The 13,360-nt window shown below is 38.3% G+C and overlaps 1 protein-coding gene and 2 non-coding genes across 3 annotated transcripts in view; 1 reads left to right on the forward strand and 2 right to left on the reverse strand.

Moving 5' to 3' along the window:
* LOC134326266 (zinc finger protein 271-like) overlaps positions 1–13,360 on the reverse strand; it is a gene marked incomplete at its 5' end in the record, with an annotated part of 96,691 nt that overhangs the window by 15,892 nt on the left and 67,439 nt on the right. The gene's annotated exons all lie outside the window — the stretch shown is intronic.
* On the forward strand, positions 6,139–6,212 carry trnan-guu (transfer RNA asparagine (anticodon GUU)). The gene has a single exon. It is a non-coding gene; the product is annotated as a tRNA-Asn (tRNA).
* Positions 7,190–7,261, reverse strand: trnaq-uug (transfer RNA glutamine (anticodon UUG)). The gene has a single exon. It is a non-coding gene; the product is annotated as a tRNA-Gln (tRNA).

A 13,360-nucleotide genomic window follows, 5' to 3' on the forward strand; every position in this document is an offset into this window, starting at 1 on the left:
CTGAAAATCTGAGATCCTCAGGACATACCCCCTCCTTCTACATAACTATTAGAGCACTATCAGTCCTCTTTTGTCATGCATATGCTTGCAGATAACACACTATTCAACCCACCCCCAACTAATCTATGATTCTGTCTCTTGCTAGCCAGCATGGTCAAACAATAGTTTGTGCGCCAGTTTTCAAATAGTGTCATATATAGTAGTTTTCAAATAGTATTCATATATACATGTATGTATGTATGTATGTATGTATACACACACACACACATATATATATATATATTAAATAATGTAGAAACATGGTGTTGTAGAAAAGCATTATGTACTTTAATCAGGAATGATTTGCACTTTACTTTTTAATGTTACTGTTATATTAGTTTTTTGGTTTTTTTTGTAATTTGTATACTTGCACATTGTAATAAAATGTAATTTTAAAAATCAACCGCCAAGGTCGTGGATTCGATCCCCGTACGGGCCACACCCAGTTTTAGACTTAAACTAACTAACAAGTGAGCCTTCTCTAACTAGCAGGTCTTATTAACCTGGGCTTCAAACATTGTCTCTGAGAAGTGTGAGATCTGTGTACTTTGGTCAGTGGAAGTAGTTTTATAGCTTTATACAAACATTTTACTTACGTGTCCAGCCCTGCTACACAAACTGTCATTTTTGTCCCTGTTAAAAACTTTAGCTTAGTTAAAGCAAATAAAGACACATTTAAAATGTTCATCTTTTATTACTGGTTTAAAGTTGCATAAAACATTTACATTTTCAGCAGACGCTTTTATCCAAAGCAACTTACACAATGAGCAATTGAGGGTTAAGGGCCTTGCTCAGGGACCCAACAGTGGTAACTTGGTGGTGGCAGGGCTTGAACCGGCAACCTTCTGTTTACTAGTCCAGTACCTTAACCACTAAGCTATCACTGGCATAAAACAAATGTTTGTACAAATAATATAAAACCAAAGTACAAAATAAACATTTCACTTATTTTAATTATCTCACAAATCACTTCTCAGTTTTAAAGGTCAAAGGCAGCAGCATCTTTTAGATCAGAACAGCTATTAACATTAAATATCACTAAAGAGGAAATCCTGAAGACAGCAATGTAAACCTTTCATTTAAATACAAGCTGCAGTAAAGTTACATAGTTGACCCATGATAAAAAAAAAGAACCTCACAGCTCAGCACAATGGTTAAACTGCACAACCCAACAAGTTAAAATAACCCATCATGTGTTCTGTCCAATATTTATACAGTGCTGGGTTGCCAAATAACACTTTTTCCACCTGTATTCGGCCTTTTCTTTCCCATATACCAAAAACAGTCGCCATTGCAGGTCTACAACACGTTACGAAAACATTTGGGACAAAAGAGCCATAAACACTCACTAATTTATATACATTATAAAGATAAAATAATAGTAATAATAATAATGTCACAATTCTGTACCCAAGCAACAAGCTGTAGTTTATTTCTAGCACCACTAGATGGCAATGATGTCTGTATAAAATTTTGAACTTCACTGTAAAAGTCAGTTCAACGTGTTTTACTGTGTATATATGGTAAATAAAAGCTTCCTATCTGTACTAGATTGGTTCTTTGGCATGAGCAGCAGGGATCAATAGACCCAACATGCCTTGTGCCAGCAGGTTAGATCGATGGTGTTGTGGTTTAATGGTGTGGGACTTTTTCCTGGCTGCATTCCTTTACAGAAAACAGAATGTATTCATTGAATAATGGGATTCAGACATGTTTCGGACACATTTACGATATTATCACGTCCACATGTGGATATTACATTGAATGTTATTGTCAGTGAATGCACTGAGGGGAACATTGAAACCATCAGAAAGGCCCATGAAAGGGAACCAAGAGCAGAACTTCCAGAACTAATAGAAGAAGACTTTGTGGACAGCATGGACCTGAGAGATCGTGTGAGGCAGGTCCTGTTCAGTAGTGCCAGCAGCACGCAGCAAGATAAAGTCAGTCAGGAACCATCGATAGAAACTATGACTGAATCTCTTGCTGGAGCGCTCTGCCAGCACCTCCAGGACAAAATCACTCTTCTGCTCCAGAATGTAAAACAACTACTGGAATGCAGAAGCTCTCAGGCTGACTGTCTTTCTACACCATGTGGCTGCGACTATTCGCTATTAGATTTTTTTCTGAATCTGCTCAAGGCCAAAAAGTCCTCAAATCCAAAAGAGCTCTCGCTCTACTACAAGATTCTTCTACACACTGTTGTGGACAAAACAGTGACACGATTGTTGACTGAAGGATTTGAGGTAGAGGAATCACCCATGGGCTCCCCTCAGTGTGAGCTCGTTTCATTGCTTCGTCCTGTTCTTCTAACGACCATCATGGAAGATCTCATCCCTTCAAAACAAGGTCAATTATTTTCTTTATTACTATGTGTTCACTATGGTGATGGTATATTTTTGCATCATTGTTTTGAAACCACATTTTAAAACATTTATATATATATATTATTTCAGTAGAGGACGCTTCTTGCAACACAATACAGTCCTCTGAACAGAATGAAGACACCACAGAGGTCCTGGGTTCAACAGGACAGTGTGAAGACTCTGTCAATGGACAGACAACCACAGCTGGTAAATAACAGAAAATCCCTTTTGAACACCTTTCAGAACAGAACCATTTGCTACAATTATTGGATTAAAAATAAACCTTTGTGTGAGGTTTTGCTTATTTACCACATCGATTTTTTATGAGCTTTTAACCATCACAACTCTCTTTGTGTTTCTTCTTTCTATGATACAAAGTCACAAATCCAAGAAGAACACGGATGAAGAAAGTCCGGGACTTCTTCAGAGGAGTGTGGCAGAGGGTCAGACGACTTTTCAGCAGAGGATCCAGTTCCAGCAATGTAATTACATAATAATAAGAGCTGATTTTATGTGAAACTGGGTGTTAAATGAGAAAATCTTGTATGAATATTGTAATCTTTTTTAAATATAAATCTTCCTTCTTTTACAGGTTTTGAATGTGGACAATCTGCTGGATTTAGTTAAAAGGGTCCAAAGTATATTAGTGGAGGAACTTAAGGACAACCTGTATCCTCCACTGATAGAGTTTGTAAACAATCAATTTCCTTGTACATCCACTAGTTCAAACCAGACCAGGGACCATAATGAGCCTGGACCCTGTGGAACCAGTCCCACTAAAGATCAGCAGCTTGAAACAGAGCTATGAGTGAAAAACTTGCCACCTAATAACCCAGACACCAATGTGGACAGTATGGACCTGAGGGATCGTGTGAGGCAGGTCCTGTTCAGTAGTGCCAGCAGCAGACAGCAAGATAAAGTCAGTCAGGAACCATCAGTTAAAACAATGACTGAATCTCTTGCTGGAGTGCTCTGCCAGCACCTGCAGGATAAAGTTACACCACTGCTCCAGAATGTAAAACAACTACTGGAATGCAGAATTTCTCAAGGCGACTGTTTTCCTACACCATGTGGCTGCAAAGATTTTGTATTAGATTTATTTCTAAATTTGCTCAAGGCCACAAATTCCTCAAGTCCAGAGGAGCTATCGCTCTTCTACAATATCCTTCTGCACACTGTATTGGACAAAACAGTGACGCAACTGCTGGCTAAGGGATTTGAGGTAAAAGGGTCACCCATAGGCTCCCCTCAGAGTGAGCTCGTTTCATTGCTGCATCCTTTCATTTTAATTACAATCATGGACAATCTTGTCCCATCAAAACAAGGTAAAGTTTTTCTTTCTCACTATGTGTTCACTGTGGTGACGGTATATTTCGTATCATTGTTTTGAAAAGCATTTTTAATCTCGTGTATCATTGTTTGAACAGCATTTTAAATCATGTTTCTGTGTGATTTCAGTAGAGGATGCTTCTTGCAGCACCACCACAGAGGTCCTGAGTTCAACAGAAATATCTGCAGATTCTGTTGATGAATTCCCAATTCAATGTAAATAACAGAAAAATCGATTTCAACACCATTCAGAACAGAAAAAATACATTTAGCATTAGTTTATATGTTGGGTTAAATGTTTGCTAATTAACCACAAAAACCTTTTATGCGTGCGATTTTAACCACCGTGACTGACTTTGTGTTTCTCCTTTCTATGATACAAAGGCACAAAACCAAAAAGGAAAAGAATGAAACAGGTCCAGGACTTCTTTAGAGGAGTGAGCCAGACAATCAGACGACCTCTCAGCAGAGGATTCCATTCCAGCTGAATCCACGATGCTGATTCATTTTCATTTTTAGTTCTATTTAGCAATTAAACATTGTAAGAGACGTTCTAAATAATACTAAAGTGAGTGTAGCTGCACACTTTCCAATTGGTATACTAAATGTACAAGGTATTTCATAAGTGAACAGACAGGGATGAGATTGTTTAACTATCTCTCTGGCTATAGTTAATTACTTACAGATTGCTTATATGTATCTCAACAATCTGATTAGTTTTGAAGTGATTTGGGTGAAAGTATTCCTTTTGTGGGACTTGAGCTCCTCTAATGATTGGATTGTTTGTGGGCTAAGTTATTTGAATGGGTTTAATTACAGTAGACCAAAACTGATGAGTTTAAAATGTTTCATGTTCCCTTTTGCCACTTTACTTTAGTATTATTCCGAACTTTTTCTTGTTATACATCTCTGTATGTTGCTAAATAAAAAAAATAAAGGATGCAGATTAAAAAAAACATCTCAATTTTACTTATTACACCTAAACACTGTTGTAACTAAAGCTTGTGTTGTAGAACTATAGTATACTAACCCTATTTTCCAGAAAAGTTGGAACATTTTTGTTTTGTACCCAAAGGGGTCAATGGCAAATTTTTCAGTCATTTAATAAACTGGCTACTGACTGACCGTAGCTTTAAAACAAATATAAACATGTCTGTTGTAAGCTTTAAACAGTATTACTAGAGGAAATGCATTTTTTCTGGATCTAATACGCTGTTCTTCATTATAAATCAGTAAAAGCTGAATCATGAAGAATGGAAATCCTTTTTACTTTGCAGAAATGCAAGATAGAAGCATTTTCACTAGCTGCTACAACTATAAGCATGTGGAATAAGTTTTAACACAAGGGTAGATAATTCATACATGTACCAGCCAGCCCACCATAAATCATGGTCTCAGACTCATTTTGTGTAATTGACATTTTCGTCAACAAATAAAAACGAGACGAAAATGTTTGGCAGGGACGACATCCAATCAGAACTGATTTAGTTTTGGAGAGTTAGGGAGAGATCCAATCATAACTACTTTAGCGTATGTGGAGAGGCGGGACAAGCCGGGTAGCCATCCTATCAGTACTAATTTCTTTTGCAGTACCGCTGTAAGACCACACTCGCACACATTTGATCTAAACCCGGGAAGACCAGACTAGCCTGTGAACTGTCGTTACTCATGGAACTAGGTTAACTCCACAATGTCAACAGGGAGAAAGTGGAGAGCCGATATATATGGACACATTTCTCATTTCACGTCGAGAAAAACAAGACGATGTGTAAACCATGTGGGGCGACGATCTCGGGTAAAAACACAACAAATCTGAAACATCTGGCACTGCTGGCAGTATAATGGCAACATAATGGCACTGCTGCTTTTACGGTACCCAGTTTTATAAAGAATGTAATATGCAATTTGTTATGAACAACGCATATATTTTTCAGGCAGAGCAGGCCTACTGGTCATTAATATTTTGTTATTGTTATGCTCAATAAGCAAGGTCAGGTAAATAAAGATGTTTGAAATAAGTTAAATCTGGTTTTGTGTGTATTGCACATTCAAACATTAATAATATTCCATAACTGGTTTCATTTTGTGTGTGTGCATAATTACTTAAATAATTAAAGTGAACTGATTAAAAAGCATTTACATTTGACACCCTTTATATTTTAGTCGACTGAATCGACTGTAGATTTAGTCGACTATATTCTTATGATAATTAGTCGACTAAAACTAGACTAAAACTAAAACAATTCAGATGACTAAATTATGACTAAAACTAAATGACATTTTAGTCAAAAGACTATGACTAAAACTAAATCAAAATGTGCTGTCAAAATTAACACTGGCCTAAGGTAAACATTACCAAGTCATGTGACCCGTGTGTACCGTCCAATGAAACAAGTGTGTGCGTGTCTCTGTGGCGCAATCGGTTAGCGCGTTCGGCTGTTAACCGAAAGGTTGGTGGTTCAAGCCCACCCAGGGACGAGTGGCTTTTATTGCACAACCTGCCTGTTGATCAAACGGATATGAGACACAACAACGTGTAGCTCCACAGAATAGTGGAAATAAGTAACTGAAAACCATCCAGTAAACAACAGTCCTACAAGCACAAACATCCACCTGCTAAGTCACTGGAGACTGACTGTACAGTGGAAGAACGTTCTTTTGATTTTCGTTGATGTTAAATGAAGAAAGCCGCCCAACGTGGGGCTCGAACCCACGACCCTGAGATTAAGAGTCTCATGCTCATTTTGGCACTGATATACCTTCCTGAATGGTGATCTGCTTGGTTGACACAACTAGCACAAGTAATCGTGGTCTACACCCCACAAGCGCTCTGTTGTACTTGCGCATGAGCTGAACGCTACCATCCTGATACTGCTAAAGTTTCTAAACCTTGGACCTCACACCGGCTCCCAAATTAAACTTGCCATTTGCTGAGTAAATAAAGTCAAAAAGAAAAATACCCACACATAACTTCAGACTTTAACATCTCAGATCCCACTGAGATTTGAACTCGGACCGCTGGATTTCAGAGTGCTAACCATTACACCTTGAAACTGTGTCATTGCAAAATTAATTGGCGTAAAGATTCAAGATTTGCTGAGTAAATAAAGCCAAAAAGAAAAATATACACACACACACACAACTTCAGACTTTACTTTTACATCTCAGATTTTTTAAACTTACATGATTGATATAATTCTGAGGTAGTTTAGAGGTTTAGGCAGTAAATAAAAGTAATTTTAGTTAAACATTGCCACCCATGTATCAAAATAACAAACTATTCCACTGTTGGAAAATTGCACTGAAAACTGAGTTAAGTTTAGGACCCAGTTGGCCGGTAGGTGGCGCTGTAAACAATGATTTGCCTTTTGGTGTCACAATTTGGCTTAGAGCAGTCATATGTGGAACACTATTCTCTACTCAGCATTGATAACTGTTTTTACCTAAATAAAACCAGGTTCCACCGAGATTTGAACTCGGATCACTGGATTCAAAGTGCAGAGTGCTAACCATTACACCATGGAACCACAAAAGAAGAATTGAGCACAAAGGTTAATAATTACACCATTACCTCCACATGTTTTTTATGTAGTGTTTATGGTATTTGAGCTGGATGGATAGATGGAAGTTAACATGTCAGACATCCCAAGTTGCAAAAACTCATTTCAGGGAGTTAAAAAAAAGCTAAAAACCTCTCGCACAAAGCAAAGGATATGGGTGATAACAGAACTTTTAGGAGCTGCTAACTGAGCTACTAAACTAACTGTTCACGTCACAAACATTAATGTGTACTAAATAGTGCACTAGATAGTGTGCAAGATAATAGATTCATGTTCCCTACATAGTGCACTAGATTGTATATTAAATTTTTTTTTATGTTTTTACTTAGTGCACTAGATAGTATACTAGATAATAGACTTACGTTTCTTACATAATGCTTTAGGTAGCGTATTAGTTAACGGATTTAGCGTATTAGTTAACGGATTTAGGTTCCCTACATAGTGCTCTAAATTGTATATCAGATAACGGATTTATGTTCCCTACATAGTGCACTAGATAGTGTATTAGACAACACATTCATGTTCACTACATAGTGCACTAGAAATTATAACTAGATGATGATTTATGTTCCCTACTTAGTGCACTAGACAGTATATTATACAATTGATTTATGTTCCCTACACAGTGCGCTAGATTGTATATCAGATAACGGATTTAAAACATGATCGTATTAATAAAGTCTGTGTCGTCTGCGTGTGTGTGTGCGCTCTTGGCCGCTCGTTCTAGATTCCGGGAGATTTTATCTGACTTGCGGGAATCAGGGAGCCGTTGTGTATATGCTGGAGACTCCCGGAACTTTTTCTGTACTTTATTTTACAAAAAGCCAGAGTGTACAATGAGAGGGGGAATGGGCTCTTTGCACAACTACTTCCACATTTTCTTTAGGCGTTTCCGGTTTGGAGTTTCCGGTTTTCCAATACATTCGCAATGGCTGTATTTTTCAGTCGGTGTTTGCAAGAGCTTCCAAAAATGAATGTTAACTACGTTCATCGGATATGTAAGAAGACCAGTAAAGCCCCCTCTAGCAAGCTGGAGAAGGGCTTTAAATTGTATGCCTCGTCATACGTCCAAAACTACGAAGGTAGGGAAATGCGTATCTTATATTTTAGGTTAGCCCGCGATGTACGGAAAGAAGCTAATTAGCTAGCGGTAGCAAGGCTAACTACATTAGTGTTAGCTGGGTTAGTTTGTCCTGTTGACAAGTGGAAGTCTTATGTTGAAACTGCAACTTGGCTGTTGTTCATGATATTTAATTCTAGGCATGTTTTCTATTAAAATTATTATGTTTTATGTCTTTTTTCACCCTGTTATGCTATAATGGTCAGTATTGCTAACACAGCTTGACAGCATGAAAACGTTGCTAATTTGTTTACTAACGATGAGGTATATAGCTATCTAATGTACAAATTGTACAATTAATTGTATGTTATTTTTATTCAGTGTCGAATAGGGACAGGCTGTCAGGGGAGGTCAGTGTGAGAGCCTTGTGCTACAGATCCATGAAGAAGAACGAGTCAGCGCACAGTTTACGAGTAGGGAGGAAGTGTAGGGCTAAACCAGGGGTTTCAGACTTCACTCCTGTGTCCACAGCACTGCAGAGTTTAGCATTGACCTTATTTAATGTTCACTTCTTATATAACTGTCTTGTTCTAAAATTGGAAAAAGCTGTTGGCACCCAGGAGCTGAGTTTGACACTCTATGGCAGTGTTTCTCAGTCCTGTTCCTGACCGCTCCACACAGTTTTAAATATTCCATGATTCAACGTACCAAGTATTCGATATACCTGATCTACGGTAGCTCCAACTATTTATCAAACCAACTGTTTATCAAGCCACTAGTGAAGTGGATCATGTGTGTTGAGCTATGAGAGTTACCAGAAGTAGGATGAAGAGACACTGCTCTAGGAATGAACATATTGGCAAACCAGGAATCCCAAAGTCAGTCCTATGAACACCATACTTTGCAAATTTTTGTGTTTCCCCCACATGACCAGCTTTTACTTAGGTAACGAGCTGAATCTGGTTTGCTAGAATAGGAAAAGCACAAAAATATGCAAAACATGGGGTTTAATGACTGGGTTGGGATCTCTGTTTGCTCTGAAGTTCAGATGTTCAAACCAGTGTTCACTGTTCTTTGATGTTCTATGTTCTATATCCAAAACCTATTGCTATAAAATAAGCAAGAGGTTCCAGGTTCCATTCTTGGGGTGCTTATGCCATACACATTTTTTTCCTCTTAATTTTAAAACACTTTACTCAGGCTCACCCATGAGGAACTTAATTTGTTAATTAGTTAAATCAGGTTTTAGATAAGGTAAAACAAAAAAAGTGATATGGGATCCCCAGCACTGGTATAGGAACCCATGAATTAAACAGTCATTACTAATTTGCTTACCCCCTTACAGATCGGGCTACGTGATTCATCTCCTGTTGTGCTGACACACACATGCAGTTCATGTGTTGCAGGCACTGCCCTATGCAACCACATAGTGGCTTTGCTTTTTCAAACTGCACATTTCTCTCAGCTCAGTGTGCCAGTAGTTCCTCCTGTGCACAGCTGTACTGAAACTGAACAGCGCTGGCACAAACCTCGGACAATTGTAAGTTTATAATAATCACACTTGATAAGCATTCTAATTTAATGCACTGTCTGAACTACATTGCAGCAACGTTTGTCTCTCTTATTAGGGTGTAAAGCCAGGACCAATCAACAACATGATCACGAAACCTGTGCCAAATCAAAAGTCTCAAGGCGTAGTTAGGTAAGGTGATTCATTACTTTACAAATCTGCTCGTTAGACCTGCAGTTGTACAATTTACCTGCTCTACCACACCTGGAATGTATAAATAGTTATAATTAACTTTAATTTATTATTAACCTGAATGCTTATAGTTTGGGGTATTGTCTCTACTTAAATTTGTAGGAGTGGACTCTACAGGGGCATGGTGGGCCCTTTACCGGATCCATGCATGTTTAGAGTGGCAGAGGCTTATGAAAAATTCAGCCTTGAAGACAAGCCGCTGGTGACCACCATGGGCATGGAACTCAACAAGCCAGCTGTGCAGTGTGCATTTGGTATGGTGCAGGAGGGCAGTGTTCTGTCATATCAGCAGCCTGTTTTACCATCACGACACATCACGCTGCATCCTGATGTTCTATCAACCCCACTTCTGCCTCTGAAAGACCACCACCTTGATGCACCCACCTGTGCTTTTGTGTGCACTGAACAGGAGCTTTTTGATATGGCTCACAAAATTGAGGTGTCAACTCGGGAGCAGAGTTCTTGGGCTGAGTGGCATCTGCTCCGCAAGCCTAGAGTAACAAATAATTAATAAATAATAATAATAAATAATAAAAAATAATAAATATTGGAAACAGAATTTGTTTAGACTTAATGTTTTAATGTACAAAGAGTACACAAAATATTTACAGAACCTGGTGTGTCTAAAATATGCTCTTTTACAGTTTAATAAATACATAATTTGTGGACAGAAATGAGAAAATGTAAATATTGAATATTCTGTATACTTATTAAATTATAGGGCGGCACGGTGGGTAGCAGTGTCGCCTCACAGCAAGAAGGTCCTGGGTTCGATCCCCAGGTGGAGCGGTCCGGGTCCTTTCTGTGTGGAGTTTGCATGTTCTCCCCGTGTCTGTGTGGGTTTCCTCCGGGTGCTCCGGTTTCCTCCCACAGTCCAAAGACGTGCAAGTGAGGTGAACTGGAGATATAAAATTGTCTGTAACTTTTCAATATAACTTGTGAACTTGTGAAGTGTAAAACATGATATTAAAATCCTAATAAACAAACAAAATTAAATCATATGTTTACTTAATAAAAGATTGTTTGTGTTTTTGTGAAACAGTGCATTGTGTTTTTATGTAAAGAACTGGTGTGTAATGCAAATTATTTACATGTTTGCTTAATTAAATCAGGAGCTGAATTTAAAGTGTTGAGAAATACAACAGTATAAATTACAGCTTTATTTTTTATTTAACCCATACCTTAACTAGTGCTTTGTTTTGATAGTTTGACAACAGGCATGCCACTGTACATAACTGGCTAATGTTTACTGTATGGGAAAGGGAAATTAATTTGCCGTGGAGCCTGAGTGCTGTAGCTGTTCCATTAAAAAAAGCAATGGTACTGCACCCTTCGTCAATCTTCTCCGATTATCTGGAATTTTTGGTTCAACCAAGTGGTCTGGTAAGAAATGTCTGCTACAGACCTTCGTATAAGGCGAAATAGTAAAGTGGTCCCGACGGATGTTTATTAGCCACTGCCTCCTGAGTTCATAGCTGGGAAGCTATGAAAACTTCCATTAAACTTCGCCGACGCCGAGCAAAGAGGAACACAACAGTGCTCTGAATATTTCTTGAGCTGTTTCTGAAAACGTTCCGATATAAAAACTTTACACCGGACACTCATTTTAATCTCACGAAGGTTTTGCATATGCCGATGAATGTAAACAATACTACCGGAAACGATCAAGCCGCACTATTTGAAAACAGAAATGCGTCATAGCCTTGAGTGCAAGTAGTCCATTAGATGATCAGAATCTGATAGGTCTAGATAGGCCTATAAATTTCTCTAGATATTTACATGCAGTCTTTACTTTTTTGGCAGGAATGCCCTCTCTCTCCTTGCATCCATCCATCTCTCCCTGTTCCAGGTTTGTTCCCGCTGTCCGCACTAACCTCGCGAGAACTGCCACTTGCAGCAGCCTGGGTAGCAGTTCTCTAGTGACTGGGTGGCAGTCTCTAGTGACATTTAAGTTTGGAGAGGCACAGGAATGTTTTTTAAAATTATAATATAATACGGGAAATTTACGGGAAAATACTAATAAAAGTCCAGAGTGCTAACCATTACACCATGGAACCACACAGTGAGGTCTTACTTAAGCCCAAATGTTAATAATTAGTCATTTAGAAGCAAGTTGGCTGTTAGATGTCGCTGTAAACAATGATTTGCGATTATATTTTGGGATGGAGCAGTCACATGTGGAACACTATAACACTACTAGTGCTATTATAATATTCAGGCTGGATAAATGGATGGAAATTAACACGTCATTAAAGATGACTCTAAACTAGCACAAGCAGTTGTGATGCTGTTGTACTGCACATGCGCTGAATGCTACCATCCTGAAACTGCTAATATTTCTTAATCTTCGACCTCACACCGGGCCCCAAATAAAAGCAGTAAGGTCCCATTGAGATTTGAACTTGGATCACTGGATTCAGAGTCCAGAGTGCTAACCATTACACCATGGAACCCTGACACCATGAAAACTAAACGTAATGATTCGCCATTTGCTAAGTAAATAAAGCAAAAATACACAACTTCTGACTTTACTTTTACATCTCAAGTGATTTAAACTTATGTGATTGATATAATTGACTGAAATCAATTGACAAAACTGAGGTCATTTAGAAGTTTTAAACACTAAATAAAAGTAATTTTAGTTAAACATTGCCACCCAAGTATCAAAATCACAACAAAACGTTCCACTGTTGGAAAATTGCATTAAGTTCAGGACACAGTTGGCCCGTCCCTCCATGTCGCTCAGAAGCAGATGATTTGATGTTTGTGCACCTGTTCAGGAGATCACAAGTCACTAATGATCACACAGAAGTCACTTGATTTTAATACTGTTTGGTTTTTTAAATGAGATCCAACAAGCTCATGGTAAGATGTCCAAATAATTTTTGCCACATAGTGTATCATTACCATTGCTAAGGAGTTAATATGTGTGTCTACATCACTTCATCTATCTATACGTGTCTAACATATGTATCTATTCTGTTAATATTAATAAGCATGCAAACACACATACACACACACACACACATGCTTCCACATTTACATGTTTTTGCTGTATGTGTTATGTAGATAATATTTAGGTGATTTGAATGCTCATTGCTGAGTACTATCAACTTAGTGAATCAACTCTTTCGAGTCTATTCTTGTCGTTCGACTTAAAGAACCGGATTAAAGAATCGACTCAATTGATTCATTTGATCGCGCAGACTCACTCGCTCTCCCGCTGTGCGCTTCTCAAACTGAA

This window comes from Trichomycterus rosablanca, chromosome 14, assembly GCF_030014385.1.
Source record: "Trichomycterus rosablanca isolate fTriRos1 chromosome 14, fTriRos1.hap1, whole genome shotgun sequence".
Lineage (NCBI taxonomy): Eukaryota > Metazoa > Chordata > Actinopteri > Siluriformes > Trichomycteridae > Trichomycterus > Trichomycterus rosablanca.